Source organism: Cajanus cajan, chromosome 8, assembly GCF_000230855.2.
Source record: "Cajanus cajan strain Asha chromosome 8, NIPB_CcT2T_4, whole genome shotgun sequence".
Taxonomy (NCBI): Eukaryota; Viridiplantae; Streptophyta; class Magnoliopsida; order Fabales; family Fabaceae; genus Cajanus; species Cajanus cajan.
In genome coordinates this window covers 56,159,041-56,173,554 of record NC_138524.1, presented here as the reverse complement: position 1 = coordinate 56,173,554, position 14,514 = coordinate 56,159,041, and the positions used below count along the sequence as shown (strand labels likewise).

Genomic DNA, 14,514 nt, shown 5'->3' with positions numbered 1-14,514 from the left:
ACCACTTGATGGAGTTTAGGTTGAAGCAATGGAGTGATTCTTGCTTCTTGTGACATACTCTGAATATGAAGACCTTTTCCTTGAGCTTGCCATGATCCAAATGGAGGAAGAAGATGAATAGAATCATAGGAGAATCCCTAAGCTAAGGATGGAAGCATCCAAGCTAAAGATCCAAATGAAAGCTCACTTTCAAGCTTAGGAATGGAGGTTTTCCTAAGGCTAGGGTTAGTGAGATTTCGGTGACTCTTGGAGAGAATTGGGCTGAAGTAAAACTCAGAATTCTCTATTAATCAGAAGTGTTTACAAAGGTGAAGGATTCAAGCATATAAAGCCACGGATCAAGGAGCTAACCCATGTGCACTAAAAGTGGCGCCAAAATTTGAATTCAAATTTGAGTTTGAATTCAATTTGGCTCCCCATGTGCAGCCCCTCCTTCTAGAAACCTTAATTACATTTAAGTGTAATTTGGGGTTCATTTGAGTGATCACATGTGCAGCCCCCTTTGGCACAAAACATGTGACTCAAATGCAACTCTAATTACTCTTAAATGTAATTAACATTCTATGATTCATGTTTTAATACTTAATCCTTCTAAGTTCCTATTCTAATGGCCTAAATACAATGGCAAAGCAAATACAATGGAAAGGAAAAATTACAAGAATGAAAATGAGCCCAATATTGGGTACCAAAAGCCCAAAGGCCCATGAAGCCCAAAACTAGGCGCCACGGTTGCAGTAAAAGCCACCCTAACATCGTGGACTTCGCCGCAGCGAGCTCTTCTCCAAGCTCTCCCGCCGCGGCCGCCTCCCGGAGTCCCTCGCATGCCGCTACTTCGCGCAGCTCGTCTCCGTGCTCCGCTTCTACCGTCGAGACGAAGGTGAAGGAGGTTGGCTTGAATTTGGGGTTTAGGGTTGAGGTTGGGAAGCTTCTCCAGACTCCCCCTCTGCGCTTCGCCTTTAGGGTTTTTCACGCGATTGCTCTCGTCCGCGCCGGGGAAGAGGTTCGCCGCGCTCTGGGGAAACGAGGATTACGGCAGATTGGGTTTCGTCCCTCAAATCCCTTCTCCAACGCATATACCCATCAGCTTCTCCTTCGCTTCACAAATCCGTATGATATTCCAATTTCTCGTTATAATTTATTACTTGTTGTTGCTACAATGTAACTTTGCAATGTTTCTAGGTTTGTTTCGTTGAGTTTTGTTAGAAAGAACTGATTTTGATTTGCTTCGATTGATGATACGATTGAATTTATAAAATACTTTTTTTTTACGAACTTTGCTTATATGTTTTTGGGGTCTCTGCACGCACATTGTGACCTTGATTGTGGCTGTATTAGTTGCATTTGTATGCAATTTTTTCATAACATCAACCATTGTGACAAAACTACAACTGCAACTATGAACATAGTTTAAAGACCTTTATCAATGATGACTCATACTCATTTTTTAACCGTGAATTCTCTTTTATGATTTAAATTTTTTATTTTAAACTAAATTTATGTGTTGTATTATATTCCTGTATTGTCTCATGATATTAAAAATCCCCCTTATGATTTGTATTGCATCTATGACATTTATTATTCTCGGGCTGTTTGGCTAGATAACCTTGTTGAGGGTTGTGGCATGCGTGACATTTGAATGGGTTAACATTCCCTTTCTCTGAACTATGATGTAAAAGAAAATGTTAGTTAAAGAGATAAAAGCCAAGAAATTGATTGTGTTGTTGCCGGTGTTGGCAGTTTTATTGGGTTATATGCCGAGTTGCTACGGTGTTGAGGACCAGGTATACAGTGCCAGGTTTCTGGAATGCTGGATTGGCCTTTTTGTGAGCAGGCTCATTTGCTTGTTTCTGAACCTTCTGAGAAGGAGCACTTGAAGGCTTGTATTGCTCCGGCCAGAGAACACTTGCATCTAGAAGACGACCCATCACAAGCTTCACAACCTGTAGATAATCAGGCAAACAGAGGTGATTTTCCTTTTAGAACAAATTTGGAATAGAATCGAGTCACTTGAAGCATATGCTATTGATACATGTAAAAATGACGAACAAAGGAAAACAGCTAGGATGTTAATTTTTTCCCTCAATTGTTATGTAGGCATGTAACATTGTAGCAATTGGTATTTTTTTTTCCAGGTATATAAATAATATGAAGAGATAAGGAAATAGTAGGCATGTAACATTGTAACAATTGGTATTTTTTTCCAGGTATATAAATAATATGAAGAGATAAGGAAATAGGGGAGCGGAGAAACTTTGCACGAGATTCTCAAACTTATTTTTATTAGATTCCTTGTATATATATTTGTAATTATGAATTGTATCAAATACAAGTCTAGTACTAATGTACCACTTCCTAACAATGAGAAAGGATGATCTTAAGTGGATTCAGCTGTCTCTTTGCTTGGAAGTTTAGTATAAAATCATTGAATAATAATGCATCTCTAGAAAGTTGTTTATTGTTTATGTCACCAGTCACCACCGTTGACTTTCTTGTTCTTTTAATAAATTTATCTTCTTTTACTGGCAGATACTTAAGGAAATGGGTCTGGCAAAAGTAGCATCTTCAGCTGTTAAACTTTTGATAGATATCGGATATTTTCCTGTACATATCAATCTTGATCTGTTGAAGTTGGGAATTCCCACTTATCATTCAGAAGAAATCATATGGGCTGCTCAAAGTCTTTTATTGGACTCATCTGATCCAGATGAGGTGGGTTTCATTTGCCTGACAACATTGCTCAAATATGATTGTAATCATATATATGTTATCTTTGCTGAATTCATTATACTAATATTTTTAGTTACATGGAAAGTTTGTAGTTCATGTCAGTGGGATTTTTTTTAGGAATTGGAAGGTCTGTAACTTCCTTGTATGTATTGTGACAAGTTTTTAAGAAGAAAAATTTACTTAATGGAGTCTGCTAGTCAAACATTATTTTGTTTTACTAAACAGTGTATGTATTGTGACAAGTTTTTAAACTGTTATCCTTTAGGACAATTAAAAATTAATCTGCGTTTGTAGAGCTTGACTTCCACTAGTCAAACATTATTTAATTTTACTAAACAACATATGCATTGTGACAAGTTTTTAAACTGTTATCCACTTACAATTGTTATGTATATTAAGTTTTGTGATTTTATTATTATAACAACATAGAAATCAAATTCTTTATTATTTTCTTTTGAAATGATAATTGTTCGGAATATAATGATGAAAAGCCAACAAACTGCTTTGATTGATTGCTTTATTTTCTGCAAGTGAATGGTAGACAGGTAGTTCCATTTTCCGGTGAATCATTGCATTAGTTCCATATGCCTTGCTTATGCAAATAATGTTTATTCTAAAAATAAGCATGATTTTTTTTAAAAAAAAAATGAAATCTACATCGATTCTCAAGAAAATCGATGTAAAAATGTATACATTTTCTACATCGCTCTATTCTACATCGATTTTAGAACCGATGTACATGCCTTTAGAGAATTGATGTAGAATATGCATCTTGTAGTAGTGATGGAATATTCACATGGATCCCGAAGCCTAGGCAGTACAAGTTTGCCATCCTTGACACCCAACGGGGTATACAACCTGACATTCAGTTGCCCCAAAGGGCAAGGATACCGGTAAACACTATCTACTCGAAGGAAACAAACGTGGAGGCATCTAATGTCAAAACAAGATTGAAGACCCGGATCTCCACCTCACTATCGCAAGAGAAGCAATTAGAGCCATAGCATGGAGCATCTACTCGAAGACTGAAGATCAGGTGTATAGTTTGTCACCCTTATTACCCAATAGAGTACGCAACCCAACACTCAGCTGCTCTAAAGGGCGATACAAGCAAATACACCTATCCAAGGGAAGCAACGCAGAAGCTCTAGCACAAAGAGACGAAAAGAAGACATGAGCAAAATGTCTATGTCTTTACTTGCCTTTAGAAAAGGAACACATAGCTATTCCAAAGGATTAGTAAAGAAGGGCAGCTATAGACACCCAATTTCGTTTGGACCCACAAAAGCTATGAAATGGACGTCTATTATTAAGGAAAGGAGCTCCCTGAGCATGGAAACAACAGGACATGACATTAGAAGGCCTAAAGCCCAAATAAGCTGGTTTTAGTAGCCCGAAACAAGCTGTTCCAAAACTGGAACGGGTGATTTCCAAGTTGGAACGGGCGTTCCTGAATTGTAATGGGTCGTTCGCAAATTAGAACAGGCCGTTCCTAAACTAGAATGGGCCATTCCAAGTTACAAAAAAGGCCTAAAACCCTAGTTTGGAATGGCCCATTCCAGCATAGGCAATTATGTGTTAAACTCAACTTTGGAACGGCCCGTTCTGGTTTCAGAATGGGTCGTTCCAAGATACGAAATTAACACATAAAGTACAGATCCAGAACGGGCCATTTCGAATCTAGAAAGGGCCGTTCTGACAACATTTTGATGTTTATAAATAGCAGACTCGGGTATAGTTCTCAGGGCCAAGAAATTTCGTATAAGACTCCTTTGAGCTCAAAAATTATCTCTTTCTCTCTCCTATTGTATTTCTTGAGATTTGTGAGGCATATTGATGGAAAACTTGATGGAGAATCCGGATTGATGTGAATCCTCTTCAAGTTCCTCCCTAGACTTTTGGCTCCTTGATTCTTCTTAAGCTTTTCTAAGTTCTCTAATGGAGGAAGAGACCTTAGAATCACCACGGTTTGGTGGGGAACTCTCTCAAGAGACGCCACTCCTTGGTGAAGAGATAAGTCTCTTCAATTCTCACCACACTCTTCTATGGAAGGGATAAGAGAATTGGATGAATATCAAAGAGGTTAAAGACTTTTGGAAGAGATAATTTTCGTGCAAATTCTGATCTCACTCAAAAATATCATCCAAAAGTGTTTTACAATGAAGGAAAAACAAAAATATAGGAGTAGGAAGCTTGGAGAGCAAGCTAGCCTTAACCATGGTTCACTAGGAACCATGGTAAGGTCTAGCTAACCATCCATGGTCTAGAGACTTGGAGAGCAAGCTACTCACTTAGCTTGCTTGGTAAGCAAGCTAAGGAGAAGCTTGTGCTTCAAGCTTCTAAGCTTGAGTGTGAACAAGCAATGTGAACAAAAATCAAGGTGGGTGGCTCATGGACTTTATTTTACTCCAACCGGTTTTGAAAAATGTTGATTTGGTTTAGTTAGGTTCATCCAATGTGAATGAAAGCTAGCTAAATCAAATCTATGAAAAATTAGGAGTAAAATGAGTCTAATATGTAAAATTTTGCCTAGGCCCATCTCTAGGTCCAATTGCTAGTAACACTCTCTAGCTTGCTAGTTACACTCTCTAGCTTGCTAATGCCACTCCCAATCCTACTACTAGAAAACTAAGAAAAGAGTGTATTTCTAGATTAGGTTAAATGGAGTCAAAGTGTCCAAGTAACCTACCCTAGAAACAATATACAATAGGTAATAAAAGGAAATAAAGTGCCTCACAAATACAAAGGCAAAAATACACCTATACAAGTATCTACTATATACAAGGTACAAGAAATCAAACTATACAATGTATGTACAATAGAGACTATGAGACTAAAAAGAGGAATCATACTCAATACTCATATTGAGCATAGGTCTAAGAAGCACCTCCTCTCTAGAAGCCTCCTCTAGCCTCCTAACCATGGACCTAGTTAAAGGCCCAATGGTCTTCAAGTGTGAGCCTCCTTGGATCAACCTTCACCCTTCTTGGTCTTACCTCTTACAAAGGGATCCTTGGGGATTAGATTTCCATCACATATTGTAGTGTGAAAGGTTGCCACAAAGCACCTAAAGATCTCCATATTTGAAGATCTAACAAAGCTTGCTACAAGGCATTTCAATCAATCTTCTTTTGTCTCTTTTATTTCTCATCTTTGATAAACATTGTTATAATAAAAGCAATCATGTAGATATTTTAAAGTCAATTGTGTAATTTAAATTTCAAGCATGTAAATAATCATTAATAAAGGGAATTAAATATTTAAATTATTAATTCTTGTTATGCTAACTTTATCATAAGGGTACCGATTAAGGGTGTTGTATGGGTGCTTAATACCTCCCTTTCACGTAACCGACCCCCGAACCCAATTCTGGTTATCAAGACCATTATTGGACTTTTAAAAACCTTTTCTTTTTCCAATGTTTTGAGTAAAACATTGGTGGCGACTCCATGAACTCATTTTTTAAAATCATTAATTAAGGATTAGTCTGGTCTCCGAAAATTCCTTAATTGATGAGATTTTTAAAAGGATGTCTAAACCATAGGTCGCAAAATAAAAAAAATTTGGGTTGTGACACTCATTTGGATAAAAAATTACAAAATAATTTCTTCCCAATTGTTACCTCCTAATTAAGTGTTGTATTGTAGTCACACTTTTGATCTAAAATTACAAATTATTATATATAGAGCGGGATTTTAATGTTTATCTATGCTATATATAAACTCTTATAATGTTCATCTTATTTAAAGTTAACTTTTCTTTTTATCTTGTGTACAATTTAAGAATTTTATAATATTAAAGAAATCTTTAACTTATTATAAAATGTATTTTTTAATGAAAATAAAAAAAATAATTAATGGATATTTTGACACCTCCATCAACCCGAGTTGGCAAGACTATATAGGCAAAGCATATGTCAATTGTGCGACAATCATTGTGCCAAGTGAAATTTACTAATTTTATTCACATTTTTATTAGTTTATTATTTACTTATTCATTTTATCTAAATTTTTCAGTTTTCCTCATGTAATTAAGATTATGAGCACATATTTTTAGTTTACCTCGCAAACCCTAAGTATAAATTTCATGAAAAGGAAACCCAAATACAAGAGCCAAACTCATGAAAGGGGAAGAAGGTGTGATATGGTGAAGAAGGTGCAAGGCAATGTGGTGAAGGTGCGGTGAAGGAATTTTGCGATGAAAGGTGAAATTTATTGAAGCTTAACTTTCAATTTTACCTTTAAGGGTTTATCGCACAACCTTCAATCTCATGTGTGAGGATTTTTGTAGGTGTGTTATGGTGAGGAAGGTCCATTATGGTGAAGAAGGTGAACACCATTGTTGCCAATTTCAACCTGGTGCTTAATTTAAGGTTTGCTTATTGGTTTCACTTGCTATTTTTTAGATTTTTTTACAACCTTGAGTATTCTGTTCTAATTCGCTTTTGTTATCTCTATATATCTTATTGGTGAAGAGGTATGCTTAATTTGCTTATTACATGTGCTCTCTTTTGTATTTAGTGTAATAGAATTTTAACTCTTATATGAATCAGAACAAAAATTTCACAAGAAAATATTAAATACACGAATATTCCTTAATCTGTGCTCTAGAATTCAATAATTTCTTCCTTTGCGGTGTCCAACATGGCATAGAATAATTCAAATTTAAGTTCCTAACATTTGGAAAAATTGTGTTTGGTGAATAAGTACATGGAATCATTATCAACATGATTATCTAAAATTCTAAACCTTGTAATAGCTAGAAATGACATGAAAGCTTGTGCCCACTTCAAGAAGTATCTAAGCGAGTGCTTTGACATGATGAATCTTGAGCCCCTCAAATGTTTTCATGGCTTAGAATTAGTTTGTTGAACATGTGCCTATGAAAGCTGATTAAGTCAAAGTTTGTTTCCTAGTTTGTAGGAATTTTTTGTTAAGCTATTTACATTCTAAGTATTAAGTTGTTACAATTCTTTTTTTAAATTTCAAATAATCTTGTTATGCCATAAAATAAGGGATTGTAATCTGATATAGTTTGTGCTATTTTTATAGAACTTTTTAATAAAATATCAACAATCTTTTCACTTTATATTACTCATTCTCTTTGCATTTATAAACAAAAAATACTAAAAATTAGTATCTAGAGTTATTATCTTGAGGGATCTGTGAAAAAAAATAATGGAAAAAGATATATTACACACAACCAGCGCACCTACTTTTGATGGTGAGGAGTATGAGTTATGGGTTGTAAAGATGACTGTTCATCTTGAAGCATTTGATCATTGGGAGGCAGTAGAAGATGACTATGACATTTCTGGGCTACTTGAAAATCCTACCACAGCTAAGATGAAGACTCACAAAGAGATGAAGATAAGAAAAGCCTAAGCTAAAACTTGCCCTTTTTTTTGTTGTGTGAAAATTAATATTTACAAGAATTATGAACTTGAAGTCTCCCAAAGCCATTTGGTAATATCTCAAATCAGAATATCATGGTTGTGAAAGAACCAAAGGCATGCAAGCTCTCAACTTGATCAGAGAATTTGAGGTGCAGAGCATGAAAGAGACAAAAACCACCAAAGGCTATACTAATAGACTCTTAAGCATAGCAAACAAAAGTGTGACTTCTTGGTAAGAAATTTTAAGATGAAAGAATTGTACAAAAAAAATTGTCATTTTTTTGAAAAATTATGAATTGAAGATATTAGCTTTAGAGGAGTCAAAAGATTTGTCAGCCATCACTTTAGGAGTACTGATAAATGTTTTATTGGTATAGAAGTAGAGAAGAATGATGTGACAGGAGGAGACAGTACATGGTGTTTTTCATATGAAAGCACAAAATTCAAGAGGTTTCAAAGATAAGGAAGATAGAAAATGGAAGAATAAAAAATCAAAAGGCTTCAACAAGCAACAAGGCGAGACTTTTCCTCCTTGTCCATATAGCAAAAAGACAAATCATCCTAAAAAAAGGTGTTGGTGGAGGTCAAATGTCAAATGTAGAAAATATAGTAATATGAGACATATAGAGCTAATTTTCAAGTCTACATTGAAGGTGGCAAAGGTGACAACAGAGGAATAAGAAGATAAACAACTTTTTGTTGTAACATGCTTTGCTATAAGCAATAGTTCTAGTGATTCTGGTTAATAGATAGTGGTTGCACAAATCATATGACCAACGACAAGAAGGTTTTTAAATAGCTTGATAAAACCATTGTTTCGAAAGTAAAAAATTGGAAATGGTGATTTCACGTAACACAGATTGAGTAAGCAAACATTTAATGTAAGATCAAATGCATTAAATGAAAGATCTATATAGCCATGAACGAACTACTCTCTATGCCAACAGGAAGCTCTGCTTCAACGAACACTTTCAAATTTAAACAATGGGCAAATTTATCACGAGGCTATAAATATCGAGACCTAACAAGAGAAGAGAAGAAAGAAGAGAAGCAACGAGCAATAAGAAAAAATGAACGTAAAAAATAACTTACATGTCTTCCTGTACAGTCTTGTATATTTGTGTAAATCTAAGATAGCTTATCTTAGTGAGTGTTGAGACTATCCTATCCTTTCTGTGAGAGTAATACACACACTCAAAATACATATCTCTGTAAAACCAAGGTTGCATACCTTAGAGAGTGTAGAAACTATCCTATCCTCTCTATGAGATTCATACAAACACTCAAAAGATCTATCTGTTGTAAAGCCTGAAGAGGCTAGTTGAAAGAATACTTGGGAAACCAGAAGTGGTTTAAGAATGCTAGCGCTGACGAGTGAAGTTAGCGAACCAGGAGTGGTTGATAATACTTGGGGAACCAGAAGTAGTTTAAGAATACTAGCGTTGACGAGTGAAGTTGGCGAACCAGAAGTGGTTGATAATACTTGTAATCCATTGTGATTAGTGGAACCCTTCGATTGAAGGAGACTAGACGTAGCTCAGGTCAAGCTAATCTGTATAAAAACCCTTTTCATTTTTTTTATCTATTTCTCAGATGCAATTTTGTTTAGCTGATATATCACACTGAAAATTTCATCTACTACTTATTTTTTTATTGCAACTATCTTCAGATGGAAAATACACTTGCTTAACTTACTTTAAGAAACATTTTCCTGGAGTAGACGATAAAAATCTCAGACACAATCTTTTGCTGAGCCAACCTTGCACAATTTTTAAGTGTTTAAAATAATATTTTTATTAGACGGAAAAGAGTCTCTTTGCGAAAACAGTTTTAAAATTCATCGTTCACACACACACATTCAACCCCCTTCTATGTGTTTTTCCGTTAACTTCAGAATTCATGTAAAGCACTAAGACAAAAGCATTAGGATGTTGATATAAGTATGTTATGTCACTTAAAATCAGCACCGGGTCAAGGGATATTCCTTTCTAAAGACAATGACTTGAACCTTCTTGCATATTATGATTCTAATTAGGTAGTTGTAAAAAGAGATAGATAAGATATATTGAAACTAGGGCTAACTCTATACTCTTGTGGAAGATCTAGGACATAGGCATTATTATTTATTCTTTGGAGAAGTCGTAACAAGGTTTTTGTAGGTGAACCTGCGGAAGGATCATTGTTGATTGTTCCCTGGCTAAAAGATCAAATTTTGGATATTTTATGAAGCTTGGGACAACACCTATATCTTGAAAAACCAAGAAGCAATTAATGGTTTTTAGGTTTTCTAGTGAAGCAGAATATCGTGCCATGACACATGCAACTAGTGAAATTGTTTGGAATTGCAATGTGCTATCATCTCTGCAATTCACTTGTGAGAGTCCTACCATCTTATGTGGTAATAATCAAGATGCAATTCATCTGACTACTAATCCAATTTTTCACAAAAGAACCAAATATATTGAAGTGGATTGCCTTTTTGTTCGTGGGCATTTGCAACTAAGAAATATTATTACCACTTATATTTCAAATTCGGAACAACAAACCAATATTCTTACAAAAGCATTTGGTGCTTGACAATTTTAATTGTTGATGAACAAGTTGGGTGTTTACAATGCTCACGCTCCAACTTGAGGGAGAGTAATGATATAAAAAACAGTTATGTTAATTATGATAAAGATAAGCATTTCTGTTATGATAGAGATAAGATAGAATTGTGATTTGTATCAACTCATTCAAATTCATATAATTGTCATTAGTCGTACAATTATCTTGTTACACAAGCTTAAGAACTTTTCTTATCACTTTGTTGAGCTTGCTGGCTATATAAATACATTACCATGTAAATCTAAATTCAAATAAAGAAATACAATACAATTTTCTATTCTATAATTTATTAAAGTGTGCAGCAAAATGGTAAAATTAAAAGAAAAAACAGGAAACAGAATGAGTGAGAGAAAGAAAACAAAAGCAACTAATATAATCAAAGTGCCAATAATTATGTTTTGTTTAGGTTTTGCTACATGTTCAAAATGTTGTCATTAATCTTCGAATAGGTAAAATGGTAGAAAAGACACTTCTAAGTGATAGCTAGAGTAAGCAACAGACTCAACCAAAACTGAAAATCCTGCTAGTGATAAAAGAAAAATTGTATCTGTTTCATAAATTTTAGGATGAGAGGACAACACCCTAGTATAAGTTGGTGTGTAGAGCCTCTAGAGTAAAAAAAAATAAAATACAAAACATATAAAAGAAATATATCTCTCGAAAGTGATTAAGAAAGATCATAATCTCTCATTTAATTTGTTTATATATATAAAAAGAAAAAAACAATTGTAAATAAAAAAAAGTCATATATATGATTGGAAAACCAATTAAATTTGTTTGATTAGTATTCACAATCAATATGAGTTTTTTTTTCCTCACCATCAACAAATAAAAATGTGTGTTTTAAGGACCAAAATAGAAATTCCAAAAATTATAAGGATCAAAATTTAAGAGGACAAAAACAAAAACAACAAAAATTTTAGATGACCAAAACCAACAAAAAAAAATTGAGGTCTAAAATAGAAATAACTAAAATTAAAAGGATTAAAATGAAAACAACCATATTTTATAGGGACTAAGTATTTAATTGACACATTTATAAAATTTAAATTTTTAAATACATACAATAAATGCACTAATACAATTTATTTACTAAAAATGTTTAAAAATTACAATGTTTGATAGATCAATTAATATCGTATTTGGTTTTCAAATCTAAAGGTTTTGAATTCAAGTTTTATCTTTATAAGAATGATTAATTTTTAATATTATTTTTTATTATTTAAAAATTAAGGATAAAATCGTCTAAAAATATGCACATCAAATGAGATAATCTCCTTTATTATATGTTATAAATAAGTGATAGTATCAAACAAAAAAAATTATAAAAATTAAACACATAACTTTCTAAAAGTTACTATCATCCTTACAAATGAATAGAACTTAAAATACAAAAAATAAATAAAAAACAATAAAAATAAATAATCATAAAATAAGGTAAAGATAGCAAAATAAATAATAGAACATGAGCATAAAATAATAAAGAAATTAAATGAAGAAAGAATGAAATTATATTAACATCTTTTATCATATTACCCTACATTATGACATCTTTATCATATTTTATGTCTTTATTTTTACTACTTTTCATTTATTATATTTCTTTCATAACTTGAAGGTTCTTAAAATTTTATTGAACTTTTATGAAGCTTTATGTTTAGATTTAATTTATCTTGAATGATCTCTAAAAATTAAGATTTTTACTTTGTATAAGTGCAAATTAAAATTTAAACTTTTTAAATGTAGCTTAAATAGAACTTTAGTCATTTTAAAATAAGATTATTTTACTTTTAATCGCCTTAATTTTAGTCATTTTTACTTTAATTTTCTTAATTTTGGTTATTTTTACTCTAATCTTCTTAATTTTGGTTATTTTATCTTTAATCTTCTTAATTTTCGTTATTTTTCTTTAGGTCCTTTGTGGAAGACCATGGGCCAAAAGCCTAATTACCAGAGTTATGACCAAGAGAATTCATGAGGGATCGACTAGCTTAGAGGATAGTAATCTTTCCAAGCTACTCTTCTCATGAGCCACCACATTTTGAGGCTACATTGTATATAGGATAGGTTTAAGTCTTTGTATTCATTTTGCCTTGTATTTTGGACGTTTTTGACCATAGGCTTTACATAACCAATATTGTTCTTATTTTATTTATCTTTTAATTTTAGGAATTATGGTCTAGTTTATTTTTGATCTTGTATTTTAGGTCATGTAGTTTAGGACCATTTAGGGTAGAAGGGATTAAATGTGCTTGAGAATGTAACGAGGAATACATTTCATTTGAATTTGAAGCATGCATGGAAGGTCACACCTAGGTGTCGTCCACATGCCTCAAATCCAAATGAAATGCAACCTAAATCACATTTCATTGGACATCTAATCCGTGTGAGTGTGTGAAGGTTGTGTGTGACCGGCCAAGGCACCCAAAATTTGAATTTCAAATTCAAATTTTGGGCGGCTAGTGTTTAAAGTGACCACACCATGGTCTACCTTAAACTCTAATTAACCTAACTTCTCCCACAAGCTTTTTTACTCCTATATATAGCTAAAATCCTTGTAGCTGACGACTTTTTGATGTTATATGATTTCTATCCAAAAATTTCTCTCAAAAAGTCTTTAGAATCTGAAGGAAAATTCTCCCTCCTTAAGCTCCTTCACAAAGGAATCCTTCCTTTGTACTTTGGTGCTTCTTACTTCTTCTTTAGGGAGACAAATCCATCACGGTTTCAGCTGCATCTTCACATATCTAGAAGTGTTCATCATCTCTTGGAACCTCAAAGGAATTCGCGTGGACTTGGAGGAAGCATGGAGAAGATCATATACCACTTCTACTTACTTGTTCCATCATTTTTGGTATCTAGAGCCATGGTTACTCTTTGAGGTTGAAGTGTCTTCTTCTTATCTCCGTGTTGTCTCATCTATATCCTTTCTTGTCTTGAGTTGTTTCATTGCATAAATTTGATTTTTTTATCTTAATTGATGAATCTATTTTGTTTTGAAAAATTTTGGTTCATAAAATCAATTTGTTCTAATCTTTGAACCAATCCGAGTGTGCCTATAAGTTCTTGTGCTTTGTGCTTTTTAATTTTGTTCGAGTCTCTTTATTATCACATAATTTGAATGTAAATATTGTTATTAGCATGTGTTTTGATTTTTGAATCCTAAAGTTTTGTCTAGAGTCATGTGTAGTCCTTTTACATGTCATAATTTCCTAGACTAGCTTGTTTTGACCTATAGTGATGGAAGACACTCGTAGAAGTGATTGTTGATCTTCTCCTAGTTCCATCTTCACGTCCAGTCTTCTCTGGAGGTATTTAAATTCAAGAACAAAGTTTCGAACTCTTTAAAGTTTGAAGGACGTAGCTATAGAGGCATGAAACTCTCCCTGAAGAAGAAGAAGAAGAAGAAACCAAGGCACAAATGAATGAATCCTTTGTGAAGGTTCTTAAGGAAAAGGCTTTCTCCTAGGTTTGGACCTTTGAAAGTAGAGAGAATTTATGAAAATTATGATCTCATTAAAATCAAAAGTGTTTACAAAGTCAAGGAAAAGACTTATATAGTGAGGGAGAAGCCTGTGGTGCAAGCTAGACTAACTATGGTTCAAGGAGAACCATGGTTAGCCTTCTTACACTCAAGCTAACCGGTCTAGTTAATTAGGAGGCTTGTGGAGCAAGCTTCTAACTTAGAAGCTTGGGAAGCTTCTAAGTTAGAAGCTTGTAGCACAAGCTATCCAAGTGTGTAGAAGAAGCTAAGTCAATTCAGCCAAGGAAGTGAGCTAAGAGAC

At 33.7% G+C, this 14,514-nt stretch overlaps 1 long non-coding RNA gene across 3 annotated transcripts; it reads left to right on the top strand.

Moving 5' to 3' along the window:
- Window positions 1–502: 502 nt before the first annotated feature.
- On the top strand, window positions 503–12,901 carry LOC109811222 (uncharacterized). 3 transcript variants are annotated; one of them, XR_014428624.1, is made up of 5 exons: window positions 707–1,964; window positions 2,527–2,709; window positions 6,822–6,931; window positions 7,018–7,099; window positions 12,643–12,901. It is a non-coding gene; the product is annotated as an uncharacterized LOC109811222 (long non-coding RNA). The 3 variants fall into 3 exon arrangements; XR_014428623.1 differs by lacking the exons at window positions 6,822–6,931; window positions 7,018–7,099; window positions 12,643–12,901 and having other exon boundaries at window positions 753–1,107; window positions 1,738–1,964; window positions 2,527–2,949; XR_014428622.1 differs by lacking the exons at window positions 6,822–6,931; window positions 7,018–7,099; window positions 12,643–12,901 and having other exon boundaries at window positions 503–1,964; window positions 2,527–2,949.
- Window positions 12,902–14,514: the final 1,613 nt, after the last annotated feature.